This window comes from Lycorma delicatula, chromosome 13 (assembly GCF_047948215.1).
Source record: "Lycorma delicatula isolate Av1 chromosome 13, ASM4794821v1, whole genome shotgun sequence".
NCBI classification, from domain to species: Eukaryota; Metazoa; Arthropoda; class Insecta; order Hemiptera; family Fulgoridae; genus Lycorma; species Lycorma delicatula.
Window position 1 is genome coordinate 36591019 of NC_134467.1, and position 23559 is coordinate 36614577.

Here is a 23559-nt window from a genome sequence, read left to right on the forward strand (position 1 = left end):
ATTAGTTAACATTTCTTCGTTAATGGTTGTCATTAATCCTGTTTTTTAAGTGGTTTTAGGTCGCGAATTTTTTTTGTATAAACAACGCTTTTGTTGTACCCCCACAAGAAAAAATCGCAAGGTGTCAGGTCTGGACTCCTTGGAGGCGAAAGTGTGGGTCCTTGCCGGCCTATCCATCGATCTCCAAATTTTTCGTTCAAAGCGTCCGTGACCAATGCATTGAAGTGCGGGGAAGCACCATCTTGCTGGAATGAAGTGGATGAATGTTTTCGAGTTCATCCGGCTGAGGAAAGCAATAATCCGTTAACAAGTCAAGATACACAACTCCATTAATTGTTTTTTCAGCAAAGAAGAAAGGCCCTATTACACGATTTTTCATCGCACCACACCAGACATTAACTTTAGGCGAATCGCGTTGTTTCTCAATAATTGCGTATGGGTTTTCAGAGCCCCGTATTCGTGAATTCTGTCTGTTAACACATCCATTCACGTGGAATGTAGCTTCGTCTGTACAAATTATATCATCTAAAAATGATTCGTTTTCACTTATTCTGTCCGACATTTCAACGGCGAAATTGTAACGTTTTACACCATCATCGGGTTTCAATTCCTGCAGTATCTGGATTGTATAAGCGTGTAATTTCAGTTTTTTACCTAAAACTTTGTGAACTGTTGATTTTGGAATACCTAATTCGACGCTTCGACGGGTGTGGACTTCCCAGGACTTCTAATTGCCGATGGTCTAATTAGTTCAACCGTTTCGTCCGGTACACTTGGTCTTCCGGTTGATTTCTGTTTCTTAACCGATCCGGTTTCTTCGAATCGTTTGAACCGACGTGTTATGTTATTTTTGTGTGGTGAATCTCTTCCGAATTCACGTCGAAACGCACGTTGAACTAAAATTACGGATTTTAATTCGGCCATCAATAAAACACACTTTGCTTTGTCTTTATCCGAGAAGATAGTAATTCGCTAAACTTGCCGCAACAGCAATACAAGAACTGACGTTGTGATTACAACTGCTGATAAACAAACTTTTGGGTTTGGCGGCTTTCAGGGATATCAATATAACATCTAGAAATTTCCCTACAATCTTCCTATGAATTACTGAAACCGCACCATTCTTGTATGATAACTCTGTATAACGCGTATATACCTGACCACCACGAGACATGTACTAGCAAATCGGGATTTTCCGCTAGTGATCGGTAGATTCCGGTGCTAAGCTACGGGGGATGCACACAAAAACATAAATACAAATGTCGTTTAGTAGGGTAGGATTATATTCAATTTTATTTTAAAGGGTTTCCGAATCGGAAATCTAATATATATTTATCACAATTATCAGTAATTTTTAATTATTTATTTATTTGTTTTATAGATTGAATTTGTTCTCTTAAGACGTCACTTTCTTTCGCTTAATATTTGGTAAGTATTTTATACAGTATTACAATTTTATTTATTACAGTTACACATAGTATAAATATAATGGAATATCTACATGTAATGTAGATAATACATTTTTATGTTATTATTGTATTACAGTGCAACAGATCGATCTGTAACAATACGACAAAGTCAAAAGTTTAAAGTTGTATTCTCTACACATTATAACAGTATACAAATATATATATATATATATATATATATATATAGGGTGTACCACAAAGAAATGAAGAAATACAAATATATATATATATATAGGGTGTACCACAAAGAAATGCAGAAACTTTCAAAACATGTTCTACCGGTGAAAACACAGAAACAAAATCCATATAGGTCTGGAAACTCTCTGTTTTCGAGTTACGGTTAGAGAAAGATTTTACCCAGATTTCAGCTCTTCTAATAAGAAGCCCTATTATAATTTTTGGTACCCAAATTAAGCGTAAAGTTGGTGGTTTCTTATGTAATTTGAGCTGGGAAATAAGATAAAATAGGTCTTAGAACCGTAACTCCAGTAGTTTTTAAGATATCCAATTTAAAACACAAAATTCTATGTCAAAAACATTTTTTTTTTTTTTAGATTTGCAGTACAATATGTTTGATAAATAAGTAATAAATGCGGAAGATTTAGTAATAAAATTTGTAGAGAGTTTAATTCGAAGAATATTTGTGTAAATCCAGCCAATAAAAACTTATAACAATCGTTTTTTTATTGAAGTAAAATAGGCAGAAAATTATATTATTCTTTCTGAACCTAATAGGCATTATTCTTATTATAGGAAAAAAAATAATAAAATACATGAAATGATAATTTGTAACAGAATAACAAACCTTAGTTACAGTACTCCTACTGGCCTCCGTTTCGCGAGTGGTACCGTCTTGGCCTTTCACCCTCAGGTCCCGTCGAATTCCAGTCAGGCATGACATTTTCACACACGCTAAAAATCATTCATTTCATCCATTAAAGCAATACTTAACTGTGATCCCGGAGGTTAAAAAAAAGTTACAGTACTCCTGTTTATTTAATTCAATGATTCTAACTAAAGCGGCCGCGCATGCCGTATTTAATTCGCGCGATCGTTGCGGTACTAGCGGCTACGGTCGGCACTAACTAAACTAACGTAATCTCACAACTTAAATAGAAACAGTTTACGTGTATAGTCGGCTGACTGGTGTAGCCGCGAGGCTTAACGCACCTCGTACCGAGTCAGCCGGGTCATCGAGTTCGAGACTCAGCCAGACCGAATTACTTTTTTACACTTTAAATGTAATTCTACCACTCGCTCACCTGCGACATCACAATGTAGCAGTAGTTTAGGGCATTTGTAGGGGTGGGAGTGCGATTTTATAAAAATTTTTTTACAAGTATTGTTATTTTTTAATCGTTAACAAATGTGTTTAAGAAAAATATGACCTTAATTAGGTGAACTCTTGGGTTACTTTACTGTACAGCCTCACCCCCTTGACCTTTTAAGTTGAAAATTTTATGACATCAATGCCCCATATATAGAAAGAAGTAATCTGATCAAGTTTGGTCAAAATAGGTTCAATAGTTTTGGAGATATAAGGTGATTAAGAGGCCAACTTTTAATCTTTTCTTCTCAGATACTCCGATCGTCCAAGTTTCACTTCCATATAAAGCGACACTCCAAACATACACTTTCAAAAATCTTTTCCTGACATTTAAATTAATTTTTGATGTAAACAAATTATATTTCTTACTGAAGGCTCGTTTAGCTTGTGCTATTCGGCATTTTATATCACTCCTGCTTCGTCCATCTTTAGTAATTTTACTTCCCAAATAACAAAATTCTTCTACCACCATAATCTTTTCTCCTCCTATTTTCACATTCAGCGGTCCATCTTTGTTATTTCTACTACATTTCATTACTTTTGTTTTGTTCTTGTTTATTTTCATGCGATAGTTCTTGCGTAGGACTTCATCTATGCCGTTGATTGTTTCTTCTAAATCCTTTTTACTCTCGGCTAGAATTACTATATCATCAGCAAATTGTAGCATCTTTATCTTTTCACCTTGTACTGTTACTCCGAATCTAAATTGTTCTTTAACATCATTAACTGCTAGTTCCATGTAAAGATTAAAAAGTAACGGAGATAGGGAACATCCTTGTCGGATTCCCTTTCTTATTAGGGCTTCTTTCTTATGTTCTTCAATTGTTATTGTTGCTGTTTGGTTCCTGTACATGTTAGCAATTGTTCTTCTATCTCTGTATTTGAACCCTAATTTTTTTAAAATGCTGAACATTTTATTCCAGTCTACGTTATCGAAAGCCTTTTCTAGGTCTATAAACGCCAAGTATGTTGGTTTGTTTTTCTTTAATCTTCCTTTTACTATTAATCTGAGGCCTAAAATTGCTTCCCTTGTCCCTATACTTTTCCTGAAACCAAATTGGTCTTCTCCTAACACTTCTTCCACTCTCCTCTCAATTCTTCTGTATAAAATTCTAGTTAAGATTTTTGATGCATGACTAGTTAAACTAATTGTTCTGTATTCTTCACATTTATCTGCCCCTGCTTTCTTTGGTATCATAACTATAACACTTTTTTTGAAGGCTGATGGAAATTCCCCATTTTCATAAATATTACACACCAGTTTGTATAATCTATCAATCGCTTCCTCACCTGCACTGCGCAGTAATTCTACAGGTAAATCATCATACCAATTTAAATCATACCAATAAATCATACCAATTTAAATCATCATACCAATAAAACACCTGTTGATCAGAAAAACGACAATTTTGTCCTACAATTCAATTTACTCAAAGTCCTCTTGATTTATTTAAAAATCAAGAAACGGATTCATAAATTTAATAATCCTCTATTGAAAACAACATACCCTATCACTCTCTGCTCTAGTTCGCTTTTGAGAAGGAAGTCAATGCCTACACCTTCCCACACCGCAATTCCATCACAGAGGTCTCCACACATCCTAACAGTGAATATCTCAGCTAGCCGGGACTCGATGCCAAAACGCCTATCATGGGCGAAGTAAGCACCCGGGCGGGCTTCTAGCCACCCGAGTTGTTATCCCGATATCGTGGTCCGGTGATCGTAACTGCATCATAATTTGGATCTTCGAAAAAAAATGTTCAATAATTCTTACTGAGGTCACGCTACACCAAAGGGTGCAGTTAACAGAATGTAAATTCATGTTGGTGTACAGTTTGTGGGTTTTTCGATGTACCAAATTCTATAAATTTGCCTGTTGGCAAACAAACCGTTTTCAATGAAGATACACATCATCAGATATGATGAGATTGTGAATAAATTCGTGTTCTTCCCTCACAAAGTTTTGAAATTGTATTGCATAGTCAAATGTTTTGCTGATAATCGACAGGTTTTATTGCTGAAGAAGTTGAATTTTATATGGTAAAAAAAAACAGACCGTGTAAAATGCCCGCATAACAAGGGCGTACTTGTTACGCTGGGTTGAACGGATCGTCTTCAAGTTGACGTTGTTGGTGCCTCCTTAATACTTTCTTGCACGCGTACATTGTTTGAATATGTCCTGGATGAACGCGGTTTACCAACTAGTGAAAGATCACGTATAGCACCCTACTGTCAAAAACGTCAAACAAGATGACGAATTATTGTTTCAGAAGGATCCAAATTTCTTACCCTGAAATGACAGTATTTTCGTTAAGGGTTAATTATTGAATGATCATTTTCAAAATAGAATTCAGTTTGTGGTTTGTTGCCCGGTTGTAAATTTCTCCATCAAAATTTCCCTACTAGCGACTATAATTTCTGATAAAAAAGATAAAGGAAAAAATGATAAAATATTAGATAATTAAACCACGTTGTAACTTACGAGTTAATATAATATTGATGATTATAACTATCACATCTGTTTTTACTTTCTTGTACGAAGTAAAGAAAATATTGTGATCGCGAAAAATTTCGGTTTTCAAATTTCAACGGAAACATCCATTTTGATTATCCCAGAATCCATTTTAACTACTTTCGGCGTGATATCTTTACGTACGAATGTACCTCGCATAACTCAAAAGCGATTAAGTGTAGAATGTTGAAATTTTGGATTTAGAACTGTTGTAATATCTTGTTGTTCACCTCTCCTTTTCATTGCAATCGAGTGAACCAAAAGTGTCCAAAAAAGCCCAAAATCCAAAAAAAACATGTGGATTTTAGACTTTTTCTTAAATGCAGTAAATAAGCTCTTTTCTTTCTTTTTCCTGTATAGCCTCCGGTAACTACCGTTTAGATAATTCTTCAGAGGATGATATGTATGAGTGTAAATGAAGTGTAGTCTTGTACATTCTCAGTTCGACCATTTCTGAGTTGTGTGGTTAATTGAAACCCAACCACCAAAGAACACCGGTATCCACGATCTAGTATTCAAATCCATGTTAAAATAACTGGCTTTACTAGGACTTGAACGCTGTAACTCTCGACTTCCAAATCAGCTGATTTGGGAAGACGCGTTAACCACTAGACCAACCCGGTGGGTAGTAATAAGCTCTAAAAGAGAACTTTTCAACGATATATCATAAGTGGTGTTTATTTTCATTGATTCAAGAGTTATAGCCAAATAAAATGTTAATTAAATATTTTGTTTTTACAAGGGGAAGGCACATCAATTCGAATTAGACTTTATTTCCTTTTTTTTAACTTTTTTTTTAAATTTAAATATATTGATTTATTAATAATTACTAACCTATGATAGTAGAAAAAAATTACAATAATAACAATAAAAAAAAGAAATATGAAAAAATCAGAAGTTATTAGTGAAATAAAAAATATATTTTTTTAACAACATTTTTCAGCATATCCTGATACCCGACTTGTAACGATATTGATCATTGATCACCACACCCCTCCCGTCATTACCACTGATGGGCTTTTCCGACGATCGTCTTTTAGATCCTCTAAGCTTGATAATACAACACAGTCATCAGTTTGGTCTCTCTTAAGATGCCACCAATGTAAATGTCTCAGAAGACATTTACATCAGTGTATTTACGCAACTTCGTATTGTTTATATACTTTTAATAATTTGTATATGTAATTTAATAGGCATACAAGGAAACCCACCGGGTTGTCCTAGTAGTGAACGCGTCTTCGAAAATAAGTTGATTTGGAAGTCGAGAGTTCCAGCGTTCAAGTCCTAGTAAAGGCAGTTATTTTTATACGGATTTGAATACTAGATCGTGGATACCGGTGTTCTTCGGGGGTTGGGTTTCAATTAACCACACATCTCAGAAATGGTCGATCTGAGAATGTACAAGACTACACTTCATTATTTACATATCATCCTTTGAAGTATTATCTCAACGGTAATTACGGAGGCTAAACAGGAAAAAGATGACGTCACGTCGAAACTAGTTAAAATGGATATTTCAGTTGAAATATGAAAACTGAAAAGTTTCATGATAACAATAATTCCTTTACTTCGTACAAGGAAGTCATGTGGTATCCACTTAGATTTCTTGTAATCAAATTTCAAAATTTATCGAATTTTTTCTTTAGTTTTGATAATCTTTCTAAAAATGTCAACTTTTCAAAACAGGCAAATTTTAACAAATTACAGTTATCCAATCCTAAAGCCATCTACTGGATGAAAACAAAAAAAAAAACTATTCCCGCAATAAATAAAAAAAAAATACTGAATTGATCACCTGTTGAATTATCAGCTTGATTTATGTATTTTATGTCGTCTATTTACTACTCTTAATTATATATTTTTTTTTTCCCATCGAATTAAGAGAATTTTTTTTGTTTTATAATTTTTACCAATAATAATGTTTAAAAATAATTAAAATAAATATTTAATAAAATAAACAATATCTGATAGGTTTTGTTAAATAATGTTATCATTTTTGGTAGAGTTTATTTCAATTACAAATTAGAAGAATAATTTGATTTTTGCTACCATAATAGTACTTAATTAGTACCATCATCTCTGTTGTAAATCCACATTATATAAAAAAAAAATCTAATATGTGAGCTAAAAAATAATAAGGCTAAAATTTCAGTTCCTTCTATTTTTAATAAACAATTTTGTGTAAAATATATATATATATATATATATATATATATATATATATAGACATTTGTTTTAAATATACCGGGTGATTCAAAAAGGATTTTACAACTTTAAAAACCATATAACAGTTTATTTAGATAACTTACAGATTTCGATCTCATTTCATTACAAAACATATCAAGTTTTGACTCAAGTAGTTCATTAGTACGGAATTCGGTCACCAGTGTTTTTTTTAACCTCCGGGACCACTGTTATTCATTGCAGCGTGGGTGAAATATGATGCCATTCCTGACCGGGATTCGAATTCGGGACTTTCGGATGAAAATAATGTTGTTAAAAATAGATATGTTTACTGGTGCGGAACGTGCTCGCTTTGTGTTTTGGTCTTAAGATTTGTAGTTAGTCAACATAATTTTCATAGAAAGTACGGTAGAGAGCGTCGTAGTTGTCATACAATTTACTATTGGCCGCAAATCTTTGATGAGACATCACCAGGACGTCCATGCGTCCCTGAAACTACTGTGGAACAACTCACAGAAAGGTTTGCACGTAGTTCAAAGAAATCAATTCGATGTGCTTCACGTGAAACTGGCATTCCATAAACGACTGTTTGGAGCGTATTACGTAAAGGATTACACTTGAAGCCGTGGATTACACTAACCGTGGTTAGTTTGAACGCGTCTTCCCAAATCACCTGATTTGGAAGTCGAGAGTTCCAGCGTTCAAGTCCTAGTAAAGTCAATTATTACACGGATTTGAATACTAGATCGTGGATACCAGTGTTCTTTGGTATTTGGGTTTCAATTAACTAAACATTTCATAAATTTTTGACCCAAGACTGTACAAGACTACATTTCACTTATACTCACACATATCATTCTCTGAAGTAATACCTGAAGGTAATTCCCGGACGCTAAACAGGAAAAAGAAAGGCGTACAAGGAAGTCATCTAGTGTCCACATCAAATTTATTTTTTAATGCTGTCCAGACAAATAAAAAGATACTTTTTTTCCTTTGATCCTACTAAGAAAAAGTTAGGGAAAATTATTTTTACTATACCTGGAATAACACTTATCATTCTTGATTCTTGATATGAAATCAAGAATACATATATATATATATATATATATATATATATATATATATATATATATGTATAATGGTTGTATTATATTGCATTGTTATTTCTGATTGAATGTAATTTTTATTTATCTACCGGTTTTCTTATAAATTGATTTTCATAGAAAAGTTTTTTTACACATTTTCTATTGGGTGTTTTACTTGCAGAATTTTATCTACTGGAGGAAAAGTTTGATAAGAAAGAATTTTTTTTAAACTGTAATACTTTTTTTCTTTTTTGTTTACTTTTAAGCCCGCTTTAGTCAGAATAATTCAAGTCTTTTTTGTCAATCTTTTGGCCTTTAAGTTCTCAGCTTTTACTTTCTTCTTATATTTAGTCATTCTTAATGATTTTGTTTTACGATCCTCTTCTGAATAAACCCTTTTTGTATAATTAAAAGTTCTTACTTAAAATTGGTATTCGGATCTTTAATAACAAATTATAATTTTTCGGATTTATCAAGTAAATCTTCGTAAGTCAAATTTAATTCTTGCATGTCTTCTTTAATTTCTTTGATCCATAATGGCGGATTTTTTAAAGACCAAAATCGATCGGTAATCCTATCCTGCGGTAATCTTAACAAATGTGCGCAGAAAGAAATTCGCTTCTTTTTCATAGTATCGATTAAGGAATCCAAGTTTTCGTACTGAAATTTATTAGGCAATAATCTTTACTGATTTTCGTGTTTATATTTTATGGTTATGCAGGTTCTAAGAATCCTGCGTTTATCTTTAAGCAAAGGTTCAGTCCTATTTTTCTGATTTAATCTAAATAAAGTCTCGCTCGCGTAAGTAATTACCGGTTTAACCACAGTTTTGTAATATCTAATTTTAGTGTTAATCGAGAGCGATTTTTTGTTGTACGTATTGTTAGTTAGTAGTAGCACTTTAAATAATTTATTAAGTCTTTCGATCCAATTTTGTTTTTCGTTACGATTACAAGTAATGATCTCTCCAAGATATTTAAATTTTTCTACAAGTTCTACTTTGTTTCCATTAATATTCACAGAATTAATAACTAAAGGATCTATAGCCATCATTTTAGTCTTTTCGTAAGAAATTTTAAGTCCAATTTTATTCGCAAGTTCTTCTATACTTGTTACTTGTATTCTGGCTTCTGCGATACTATTAGCTAATAAAGCTAAGTCGTCGGCAAATCCTAGGCAATTTAAATTTAAGTTATCTCTTTTGTATCCTATGTCAATTTTTTTTTCGATGAATTTTAAACCGTTCGCGCATCAGAAATTCTAGTGCACAATTAAATAATAAAGGCGAAAGTTCAACTTTAAGCAAAGGTTCAGTCCTGTTTTTCTTATTTAATCTAAATAAAATCTCGCTGGCGGAAGTAATTACAGGTTTAACCATAGTTTTGTAATGTCTAATTTTAGTGTTAATTATGAACGATTTTTTGTTGTAAGTAGTTTTGGTTATTTGTAGCACTTTTTATATGGTAGCTTAAACATTGTTTATTATCTATTTTTGTATTTCTATTGTCTATTATATAGTATATTTAACATTCTAAATTAATAACGCATTTTGATAATAGAAATGTATTGTCTTATCTTTTTTGATATCAGTTTCGTTTTGTTAAATATTACATTTTTGTTTTATTTATATTACAGATATTTTTTTTTTTTGAGCGGAAGAAATGATATCTGCGAGATTCTTACTGTACGGTTTGCAATTTCATTGTAATTTTTTTTTGTTGATATCACTGCGTTTTGTTAGATTATTCTTTTATTTATTTTTATTAGTTACTGATTTTTGTCTTATGGATTTTTTATTAAAATTCATTGCCTTAGAACAAAAATTGAATTTTTACAGCCAGTTTTTTTTTTATAGTCATATCGTTCACTTCATATCATATTTTTCCTTTTTTAATAAAACTAGTATAACCTTTACGAATCTTAAGTCCGTGATGTAATATTACACTAGTTACTTTGTAAGTGTAACCCTCTATTTTTATCGTTAAATTCAATTTCACTAAACGAATTTATTTCTGTATTATTTATTCCTTTTTTAATAAATCTCTTGTAAACTAATACTTTTATTTATTTATTTATTTTTTAAAGAAGTGATGGGAATTAAAAAAACTGTTTCATCTTCAGTATTTTCACTATTAAAACAAGCTGTAGTATTTAAATTTTATTATTTCAAGTATATTATCAAGTTTTTGTACGCTATATAGTACTATCAAGTACTGCTATCTAGCGGCGTGATTTGTAAGGGTACATTAAAAAAATGAATAAAATGACATACTCGAGTCCCCTGCGGTTCAACAAATGGAAAAAAAAAGTCTAACAAAATTCGAGGTATTTTTTTAAAGTATTCTTTATTACTAATTTAATTGAACTGAAATACAGTGTTATCATAAAAAAATCGGGCGGTTTGGAACATGATTTAAATTAAAACAGAATTACTTGCAGTTTATGTTTTTTTATTTTTCAAATTTGTCGTCTCAAACATTTTTTTACATAATTAATAAATTTCAATATGTGCGCTCTTAGTCGCTCGACAAATGTCCAAACGATACTCAACTTCTCTCCAAACATCAGTTAACATTTCTTCGTTAATGGTTGTCATTGCTTCATTAATCCTGTTTTTTACGCGATTTAGGTTGCGAATTATTTGTGTATAAACAACGCTTTTGATGTATCCCAACAAGAAAAAAACGCAAGGTGTCAGGTCTGGACTCCTTGGAGGCGAAAGTGTGGGTCCTTGCCGGCCTATCCATCGATCTCCAAATTTTTCGTTCAAAGCGTCCGTGACCGATGCATTGAAGTGCGAGGGAGCACCATCATGATGGAAATGAAGTGGATGAATGTATTCGAGTTCATTCGGCTGAGGAAAGCAATAATCGGTTAACATGTCAAGATACACAACTCCATTAATTGTTTTTTCAGCAAAGAAGAAAGACTCTATCACACGATTTTTCATCGCACCACACCAAACATTAACTTTAGGCTAATCGCGTTGTTTCTCGATAATTGCGTACGGGTTTTCAGAGCCCCGTATTCGTGAATTGTGTCTGTTAACACATCCATTCATATGGAATGTAGCTTCGTCTGTAAAAATTATATCGTCTAAAAACTATTCGTTTTCACTTATTCTGTACGACATTTCAACAGCGAAATTGTAACGTTTTACACCATCATCGGGTTTCAATTCCTGCAATATCTGGATTTTATAAGCGTGTAATTTCAGTTTTTTACCTAAAACTTTGTGAACTGTTGATTTTGGAATACCTAATTCGACGCTTCGACTGGGGATGGACTTCCCAGGACTTCTAATTGCCGATTAGTTCAACCGTTTCGTCTGGTACACTTGGTCTGCCCGTTGATTTCTGTTTCTTAACCGATCCGGTTTCTTCGAATCGTTTGAACCGACGTGTTATGTTATTTTTGTGCGGCGGATCTCTTCCGAATTCACGTCGAAACTAAAATTACGGATTTTAATTCGGCCATCAATAAAAACACACTTTGCTTTGTCTTTATCCTAGAACATAGTAACTCGCTAAACTCACCGCAACAACAATACAAGAACTGACGTTGTGATTACCACTGCTGATAAACAAACTTTTGGGTTTGGCGGCTTTCAGGGATATCAATATAACATCTAGAAAATTCTCTACAATCTTCCTATGAATTACTGAAACCGCACCATTCTTTTATGATAACCCTGTATAATGTTTTCTCGCTAATTTTTTTTTCTCCATTTTAATTTCACTGTAGGCTAGGTCATGTTCAGAACTGTAAACGTAGTTCGTTGACTTCGTCGCCTCTTACCGACGAAGTTTTAACACACACCCTGATTGGTAATGTTAGGAAAGTATTTTTTTTTTATTTATTGCGGGAATAGTTTTTTTTTTGTTTTCTTCCAGTAGATGGCTTTAGGATTGCATAACTGTAATTTGTTAAAATTTGCCTGTTTTGAAAAGTTGACATTTTTAGAAAGATTATCATTATATTAGTTTATTTGTTTAAAATTTTAGTAGGTCATTGATGAACAAAACTAAAGAAAAAATTCGATAAATTTTGAAATTTGTTTACAAGAAATCTAACTTGGATACCATATGACTTCCTTTTACGAAGTAAAGGAAATATTGTTATCATGAAACTTTTCAGTTCATATTTCAACTGAAATATCCATTTTAACTAGTTTCGACGTGACGTCATCTTTTTCCTGTTTAGCCTCCGTAATTACCGTTGAGATAATACTTCAAAGGATGATATGTAAATAATGAAGTGTAGTCTTGTACATTCTCAGATCGACCATTTCTGAGATGTGTGGTTAATTGAAACCCAACCACCAAAGAACACCGGTATCCACGATCTAGTATTCAAATCCGTGTAAAAATAACTGACTTTACTAAGACTTGAACGCTGATTTGGGAAGACGCGTTTACCACTAGACCAACCCAGTGAGTCACGGCGTGACGTCTGTACGTACGTATGTATATATGTATGTATGTGGGGCTGTTCCGTTCAGGAGGAATGGGATGCTCCAGCGTCCCACCTTCAATAATTGAATGAGGACTTCTGGGGTCTTTAGGTGGGGAAAAGAAAGACCGAGACCCGGTTTGGGTCCCCGGTAGGAGACCCCGGATTAGAGGCTGGCGCTTATTAAAATACCGAGACCCAGCCACTGGAGGATGCTGTCAGGAACGGCAAACGCCGTTCCTGACAGCATCCTGGCATGGCCCCTGGGAGGCCATGCCAGTATGTTGTAACATTTTGGATTCAGTACTGTTGTAACATTTAGTTGTACACCTCTCATTTTAATTGCAATTAAAATTTTAATTAGTGAAATATTTTGATCTTAAAGGGAAGTCACAGCGATTCGAACTTTTTTTAAAAATTTCTTCTTAACTTTCCTTTTTTGTAATTTAAATATATTGATTTCATAATTATTAACCCGTGATTGTAAAAACTGTTTTACAATAAATAATAATTCAATGATAAAAAAAAATGAACAAAATTATTACTGAAATAATTTTAAATATTTTTTAAAATGTGTATATGTAATAGATTTGGTAAAACTTCTGATTATTTAATATTAATTGAAAATTATAATTTAGAATCGTATTATTTTTGGATTTTCTAGTTTAATTTTATTTAATTATCCTGGAATTTCTGTTTAATTTTATTTACGTTAAAGTTAACTACAGAGTGACTTTTCTTTCTTTTTCCTGTTTAGCCTCCGGTAACTACTGTTTAGATAATACTTCAGAGGATGAATGACGATGATATGTATGAGTGTGAATGAAGTGTAGTCTTGTACATTCTCATTCGACCATTCCTGAGATGTGTGGTTAATTGAAACCCAACCACCAAAGAACACCGGTATACACGATCTAGTATTGAAGTCCGTGTAAAAATAGCTGGTTTTATTAGGAGTTGAACGCTGGAACTCTCGACTTCCAAATCAGCTGAATTGGAAAGACGCGTTCACCACTAGACCAACCCGGTGGGTGTAACTACAGAGTGACTGAAAAATAGACCCTCACAACAACATATATCCTGAGGCGTACATGCCCGGTGATACATTGAAAAAAATTCTTATCTTTTAGTTCATTACTCCTCTGATATTGTCGGACAATATTCTCCCTAAGTCAAAGTTGATTATCATTTGATTTATTTATTTTTTTTTTTTGTTGTTGCCAATCGTTTAATCGCTCTTTGGTTTGATATAATTCTTCTGATCTTAATTTCTGTATACGTTTTCTATTTTTCAAATTTCCTCTCTTTATATTCATCATCCTCTTTTAATCTTTTTATTATTTCGTGGGTCTTACAGTTTTCTTCCTCTTTATATTAATCATTTTCTCTTAATTTTTTTATTCTTCCCTTGTTCTTATCATTGTTTTCTTCTTCATACTCATCTTCTTGTCGTTTTTTTTTTAAATATATTTCTTCATATTATCTTTGTTTTTCTGTATGATTGTTTCTTTTTCATTTTTGATTATTAACCAAATAATCCAATAATAAAAACTGAATATTTTACACAGGTAGGTCGAAATTAGCATTTGTAACCAACATATAGGAGTTCGTTAAACGGAATAGTTTCATTATTATTAACTTTTCTTTATGCGACACACCATAAATCTAAAACTTTTCTTAATCAGCAATTCACGAAGATGCGATACTGATCTAGTAATACGAGTAATAAAGGGACTTTTACTTTATCCTAATATTTTATGTTGAATTAATAATTAATTGTATAAATATTTGATTTTAATAAAAACTAATATTTCAACAATTGTGTAACTGCCCATTTTATTAAAGAATTGGAGGATCGTATCTCACTTTCAAATGAAATAAGTTTATGTACCACCTTTGGCTGTTGTTCTTCTTAGCTAAGACTTCGAATTAACGCCGCAGAAGCAGAGGTAACGCTCGAATTTCTGGCTGCAGTCTGAAATGAATTTGACTTCAGGTGGGATGTACGTCGCATTACAAATGAAAGCCATATTGTATTTTTTATTTATTTTTGTCTTCAGTCATTTGACTGGTTTGATGCAGCTCTTCAAGATTCCCTATCTAGTGCTAGTCGTTTCATTTCAGTATACCCTCTACATCCTACATCCCTAACAATTTGTTTTACATATTCCAAAACGTGGCCTGCCTACACAATTTTTCCCTTCTACCTGTCCTTCCAATATTAAAGCGACTATTCCAGAATGCCTTAGTATGTGGCCTATAAGTCTGTCACTTCTTTTAACTATATTTTTCCAAATGCTTCTTTCTTCATCTATTTGCCGCAATACCTCTTCATTTGTCACTTTTTATCCACCCATCTGATTTTTAACATTCTCCTATAGCACCGCATTTCAAAAGCTTTTAATCTTTTCTTCTCAGATACTCCGATCGTCCAAGTTTCACTTCCATATAAAGCGACACTCCAAACATACACTTTCAAAAATCTTTTCCTGACATTTAAATTAATTTTTAATGTAAACAAATTATATTTCTTACTGAAGGCTCGTTTAGCTTGTGCTATTCGGCATTTTATATCGCTCCTGCTGCGTCCATCTTTACTAATTCTACTTCCCAAATAACAAAATTCTTCTACCTCCATAATCTTTTCTCCTCCTATTCAGTGGTCCATCTTTGTTATTTCTACTACATTTCATTACTTTTGTTTTGTTCTTGTTTATTTTCATGCGATAGTTCTTGCGTAGGACTTCATCTATGCCGTTCATTGTTTCTTCTAAATCCTTTTTACTCTCGGCTAGAATTACTATATCATCAGCAAATCGTAGCATCTTTATTTTTTCACCTTGTACTGTTACTCCGAATCTAAATTGTTCTTTAACATCATTAACTGCTAGTTCCATGTAAAGATTAAAAAGTAACGGAGACAGGGAACACCCTTGTCGGACTCCCTTTCTTATTACGGCTTCTTTCTTATGTTCTTCAATTGTTACTGTTGCTGTTTGGTTCCTGTACATGTTAGCAATTGTTCTTCTATCTCTGTATTTCAACCCTAATTTTTTTTAAATGCTGAACATATTATTCCAGTCTACGTTATCGAATGCCTTTTCTAGGTCTATAAACGCCAAGTATGTTGGTTTGTTTTTCTTTAATCTTCCTTCTACTATTAATCTGAGGCCTAAAATTGCTTCCCTTGTCCCTATACTTTTCCTGAAACCAAATTGGTCTTCTCCTAACACTTCCTCCACTCTCCTCTCAATTCTTCTGTATGAAAGCCATATCGAACCAAAGTGAATTATGGGTGACAAATTTGATGTATTTTTCTATGAAATGAGACCTGAACTGGATCTTTAAGCTATTAAAATAAATTTTTATTGGTTTTTAAATTTATGTAGTGCTTTTTGAATAAGCTAGTATAGTTAAAGACAGTCTTAACAGGTTAATAAAGATATTGCACTAGTTTACACATTAGGCTTTCCAAATCCAGTGCATGTCCCACTGGGTTGGTCTAGTGGTGAACACGTCTTCCCAAATCAGCAAGATTTGGTAGTCGAGAGTTCCAGCCTTCAAGTAGTCAGTTATTTTTACACGGATTTGAATACTAGATGGTGGATACCGGTGTTCTTCGGGGGTTGGGTTTCAATTAACCACACATCTCAGGAATGGTCGTACTGGGACTGTACAAAACTTCATTAACACTGATACATATCATCCTCATTCATCCTCTGAACGGTAATTACCAAAGGCTAAACAGAAAAAGAAAGACGTACCAACAAACTTTAAAAAATTCCCTTAAAACCATTATATTCCCATTAAAACCACTGGTTTATTCACATACAACAGTTTCATTTTTTTATAAACTACCGAAAGGTTATATTTCATTTGTAATCACCTTTTTTTTTGTGTTTAACCTCTTTGTCCACCGTTAGGTATTGCTTCAGAGGATGAGATGAACGAATTGTAGCTTCTGTGAAAATGCCATGTGTAACTGGGATTCGAACCCGGGATTTCAAGATGAAAGGCCGAGGCGCTACCACTCGCGCCACAGATCGTGGGATTTGTAATCACCTGTATTTTCCTTTTCTTTTGAATCAACCTGTATACACCTATTATTGTACTCTCTTCACTAGTAAATTCCTTCCTATTTCGTAAATAAATAGTATTTATTTAAACAAAACAAACAAAATATTACAGTCATTTTGTGTATTAAAAATTCTATGAAATTTATTTTTAATATTTTCCAGCGATGAATTACGTATTAGACTAGACTTAAGTGAAAAATAAATAAATATTATTCAGTTTTAATTATGTAGTACGTATTAATTTAGACATTTATCATTTTGAAGGTCGTTAAATTAGTATTTAACAGATTCAGCGCATATCCTAGCATAGTATTGTTTATCTACGGCACGAACTATACTCTAACCATGTAATTATTAGTGTAATACCAAAGCATTATCATAAAATATCGATATATCGATTCAAGAATTCGATATTTGCATAATTTAACGTTTGTGATTTATATTTATATATAATCGTAATAATTGCTATTATTACTTAAACATCTTTAAATTATCTTCTTTTTTTTTGTCAGGAGTTTTAAATTTAAAAAGTATTATTCTGTCATTAAAATTTATTCTATTTTTTTTTTTTGTAAACCTATATATATATATATATGTATGTATGTATGTATAAAAATTCGTATATATTATACAAAAGTTCCTTTGTGTACGGCTTCAAAAACTCAAAATATTCTGCACCGATTGAGCTCAAATTTTAGCACGATATATAACCCGTATCAAAGATTTTTTTCATCTATTTTTAATAAATCTATCTATCTATTTTTAATTTGTACAGTTTTTTTAATAAATAAGAGGCTAATGAATCAGATGTAAATGATAAACAAAGGAAAACCAATCAGATCAATGCAAGATGGTCGCTGTCAAACACATCGACCAATCACAAAGAGCCCGTATGGCCGTTGCCAATGTAAACTAAATCACAACTGATTAAGTAACAAATTTCTTTGAATTATATTTAACAGCTAAAACATCTGTATTTTATTTTAAAAACACCAAAACAAAAAGAAAAGCCACCAATAAAGATGACTTACAGTAAATAAATTAAAGCACCCAACTTTCTAGCTAACGACAACCGCAGTCACATGTGAAACAATAGCTGTTCCCAATTAGTTTATTAACAAAAAAAAAAAAAAAAAAAACGTATCCACTTGCATCTGATTCAGATTATTACAAAATCTGAATTAAATATTTACTTTAATCGAGGTACTCTTGTGTGATCGTGTCGTGATTGAGCTGCGCCTTTCACCAAGCTCTGAATTTATTAGAAAACGACCAACAGTGGGATATATGTATTAATGACGCGTACAACACTGCACATCCAAACCAAATTCGCGCATTATTCGCAATTATATTGACCGCTTGCTTCCCTTCATCACCCACAGAGTTATGGGAAAGATATCGATCGAATATGGCTGAGGATATTTTGCATAGAGTACGCCTAGAAAATACCAATATGACCGTGGAATTTACAGAAGGCATTTATAACGAAGCATTGATAAATATCGAAGACAAGTGCTTAGCTATAGTCGATCGGGAATGCCAGCACCCACCCGAGCTGCGATCGCTTCATTTGATGTGGATTTACGCCGTGAACAGAGTTACAACATCGGTGATCTTCAGTCATATGTCGGATCAAAAATTCCCAAATTAACGCGTGAACAGAAAGGCATTTATGATCGTATAATGCAAATGATAAATGACGGAGTTGGGGGACCTTCTTCTTGGATGCGCCAGGAGGAACTGGGAAAACATTTCTCAATGGGAAGACATTCATTCTAGCAACGGTTCGATCAAAACATGACAGTTATCCTGTTGCGGAATATTAATCAGCCAAAACTCTGCAACGGCACGCGACTTGGAGTTAAGAAATTGATGAATAACGTAGTGGAAGCAACGATTTTAACGGGGCCTTTCAAAGGTGCAAATGTCCTCATTCCTCGAATACCTATAATCCGGACCGATACACAATTTTAATTTAAAAGATTACAATTCCCAATTCGATTAGCATTTGCAATCACAATCGATAAAGCTCAAGGTCAGTCTTTAGAATTGTGTGGTTTAGATTTAGATGCGGATTGCTTCTCACATGGGCAACTGTATGTTCCCGAGTCGGCAAACCAGATAGCCTTTATATCTACGCAGACAGTGGAAAAACAAAAATATTGAATATCCACAAGTATTGCGAAATTAAACTTCTATGAAACGTATGCTTTGTTTTGTTTCTCATTTCTCATCCATGCAACCACAATGTGCCACAGCGAAGCGTGGCGGGTAGAGCTAGTATATATATATATATATATATATACATTTCAAATTCATTTAATGTATACATATTCTGGTTTTTTTTAAACCATCGATAAACATTTTTGACGTGACACATCTTTAAAATCACCGAAACATACGGGTACTAGAACAGAAATTTGTAGCGTAACGAAAAGGTCTACATCGTCCTGCCTTAATAACTTCCTAACTATTATTCTCGAGACATAAATGCGGTGTCATTTTATAAGTAACATGGTCAGCTCGTCGATACGATTTTGAGTTTGCCTCAAAGTAGATTCTGATCGAAAAATACACTGTTTTATCTTCGTATAAAATAACTTTGTTAAATTGATAAGATATTTAAAAAAAACTTTAGAGAATTCCACTGTGAATAAAATAGTATGAATAAAGCCCACAGAAACTTAAGATAAATGTAAGAATTTCGAAGTTTATTAAAAACGAAACAAAGATGAAGTCCTACGCTAGAACTACCCCATGAAAATAAACAAGAACAAAACGAAAGTAATGAAATGTAGTAGAAATAATGAAGATGGACCACTTAATCACTGTATCACTGTATGTGAAAATAGGAAGAGAAAGGATTATGGAGGTAGAAGAATTTTGTTATTTGGCAAGTAGAATTACTAAAGATGGACAAAGCAGGAGCGATATAAAATGCCGAATAGCACAGCCGAAACGAGCCTTTAGTCAGAAATATAATTTGTATACATGAAAAATGACTTTAAACTTCAGGAAAAGATTTTTGAAAGTATATGTTTGGAGTGTCGCTTTATATGGAAGTGAAACTTGGATGATCGGAGTACATGAGAAGAAAAGATTAGAAACTTTTGAAATGTGGTGCTATAGGAGAATATTAAAAATCAGTTGGGTGGATAAAGTGACAAACGAAAAGGTGTTGCGGTAAATCGATGAAGAAAGAAGCATTCGGAAAAATATAATTAAAAGAAGAGACAGACTTATATGCCACATATTAAGGCATCTTAGAATAGTCGGTATAATATTAGAGGGTCAGGTAAAAGGCAAAATTGTGTAGGCAGGCAACGTTTGAAATATCTAAAACAAATTGTTAGGGATGTGAAATGTAGGGGATATACCGAAATGAAACGACTAGCACTAGATACGGAATCTTGAAGAGCTGCATCAAACCAGTCAAATTACTGTAGACAAAAAAAAAACAACAAAAAACTAAGATTTGAACGCTGGACCTCTCGACTTTGAAATCAGCTGATTTGCGAAGACGCGTTCATCACTAGACTACCAACACTGGTGGTCTAGTTCCAATTCAGCGTCATAAAAACCACGTTTCTAACTTGCCCCGCTCGAATCTTTTCGATATTAAATTTAGCGTAACTCAAGAACGACTCAACCAATCTGTATCAAATTTTTACATGCACAACTTCATATACCTTACTACAGCGTATTTAATTTTCAATAAAATTGATTTAGTAGTTCTGTAAATTCATGAGCCACAAGTTTATATATATAATATATATATATTTTTTTTTTGTCTCCAGTCATTTGACTGGTTTGATGCAGCTCTCCAAGATTCCCTATCTAGTGCTAGTCGTTTCATTTCAGTATACCCTCTACATCCTACATCCCCAACAATTTGTTTTACATACTCCAAACGTGGCCTGCCTACACAATTTTTCCCTTCTACCTGTCCTTCCAATATTAAAGCGACTATTCCAGGATGCCTTAGTATGTGGCCTATAAGTCTGTCTCTTCTTTTAACTATATTTTTCCAAATGCTTCTTTCTTCATCTATTTGCCGCAATACCTCTTCATTTGTCACTTTATCCACCCATCTGATTTTTAACATTCTCCTATAGCACCACATTTCAAAAGCTTCTAATCTTTTCTTCTCAGATACTCCGATCGTCCAAGTTTCACTTCCATATAAAGCGACACTCCAAACATACACTTTCAAAAATCTTTTCCTGACATTTAAATTAATTTTTGATGTAAACAAATTATATTTCTTACTGAAGGCTCGTTTAGCTTGTGCTATTCGGCATTTTATATCGCTCCTGCTTCGTCCATCTTTAGTAATTTTACTTCCCAAATAACAAAATTCTTCTACCTCCATAATCTTTTCTCTTCCTATTTTCACATTCAGCGGTCCATCTTTGTTATTTCTACTACATTTCATTACTTTTGTTTTGTTCTTGTTTATTTTCATGCGATAGTTCTTGCGTAGGATTTCATCTATGCCGTTCATTGTTTCTTCTAAATCCTTTTTACTCTCGGCTAGAATTACTATATCATCAGCAAATCGTAGCATCTTTATCTTTTCACCTTGTACTGTTACTCCGAATCTAAATTGTTCTTTAATATCATTAACTGCTAGTTCCATGTAAAGATTAAAAAGTAACGGAGATAGGGAACATCCTTGTCGGACTCCCTTTCTTATTAGGGCTTCTTTCTTATATTCTTCAATTGTTATTGTTGCTGTTTGGTTCCTGTACATGTTAGCAATTGTTCTTCTATCTCTGTATTTGAACCCTAATTTTTTTTAAAATGCTGAACATTTTATTCCAGTCTACGTTATCGAAAGCCTTTTCTAGGTCTATAAACGCCAAGTATGTTGGTTTGTTTTTCTTTAATCTTCCTTCTACTATTAATCTGAGGCCTAAAATTGCTTCCCTTGTCCCTATACTTTTCCTGAAACCAAATTGGTCTTCTCCTAACACTTCTTCCACTCTCCTCTCAATTCTTCTGTATAAAATTCTAGTTAAGATTTTTGATGCATCACTAGTTAAACTAATTGTTCTGTATTCTTCACATTTATCTGCCCCTGCTTTCTTTGATATCATAACTATAACATTTTTTTTGAAAGTGTATATATATATATATATATATATATATATATATATATATATATATATATATATATATATACAGGCAACCACTATTTAAATGAATAGTATTTTTTCTTTTACTCCTCTTACCTTAAAATGTAAAGAAAATTCATTTTCACCCCGTATCATTTTTATCATGCGATCGAAAATAATACCGTACCTTTCTTGGAATCGGTAAAAAAAACTACGACTTTTAATACTGAAAAAAAACCTCCAATATGGTTAATACAAAAGATGTAATGTGAATTTTTAGTTGAAAAATTGTAGTATCAAGGAAAATATGATTATATATGAATTAACTATGGATTTTTCCTTGACGATATCTTCTTTATATAATCTCTCGTTTGGTTATACAGCTTGTGGAATATCAATTTAATAATTTATCAACTGTATATCAATACGTGATGTAACATCTGTGTTCTTTTCTCCCTCTCTCATTCTCTCACCTCTAAAAAGAAAAAAATTACATAAAAAATTAGTAATAACATGTTAAATCAGTGTAATTTTTTTCTTAATATTATACTTTTTATATAAATGTAATAACATTTTCATGATTTTGTGAGGTGTATGACGTAGGTAGTATTTATTTAAAATTATATATTATTATTGTAGAATATTTAAGTTATTTCTTGTATAATAATACTCTTTAAAAAAAAAATTTCATTTGGAAAATCCTTAGTCTATAATTTTATAATCATAGATAATTTGATTTTTCTTCTCATTTAAAACTACTACTGTAATTTACCGAAATAAAGTTTCTTTCCTTATTTTAATTTTTTTTTTTTTATAATTATTTTAAAATTTCATTATTCATCCTGTTATAAAAAATATAATTAATTTTAAATTAACTTGGTCATTAACAGTAGAAAAAACAAACTCTCTCACATTATGTGTGACCGGATTTCTCGTTTTAGTTAACCTTGAAAAAGTACCCAAAAACCAAGTTTTTTGCTTCTAACTTTGGTTCCTGTTGACCGATTCGCTTGAAAATTTATAGGGCTGTATTCCCAATTGGTTTACATCATATTACCAAGTTTTATAAAAATCGGTTAAAAATTGGGGTCAGTACAACGAAAAAGAGCTGAAGATTTACCAAAAACTTCGTTTCATTGGATTTAACTGCGGTTCCTATGGACCGATTTTCTTGAAAATCAAAAGGGCTGTATTCCCAATAGGTTTACATCACCTTATCAAGTTTCATCTAAATCGGTTAAAAATTGAGGTCAGTAGAACGAAAAAGAGCTGAAAATTTACCCCAAAACCTCGTTTCTTTGGCCCTAACTCTGGTTCCTATGAACCGATTCGTTTGA

General features: G+C 32.7%; 1 protein-coding gene across 8 annotated transcripts in view; it reads left to right on the top strand.

Annotated features, from left to right (window-relative positions):
• The window catches only part of Ns2 (nucleostemin 2), a 235825-nt gene that overhangs the window by 109796 nt on the left and 102470 nt on the right, over positions 1-23559 (top strand). For all 8 annotated transcript variants that reach the window (XM_075381650.1, XM_075381644.1, XM_075381649.1 and 5 more), the window contains exon 2: positions 1382-1428. The gene's annotated coding sequence lies outside the window, so the exon portion shown is untranslated. The remainder of the gene's footprint in view (positions 1-1381; positions 1429-23559) is intronic.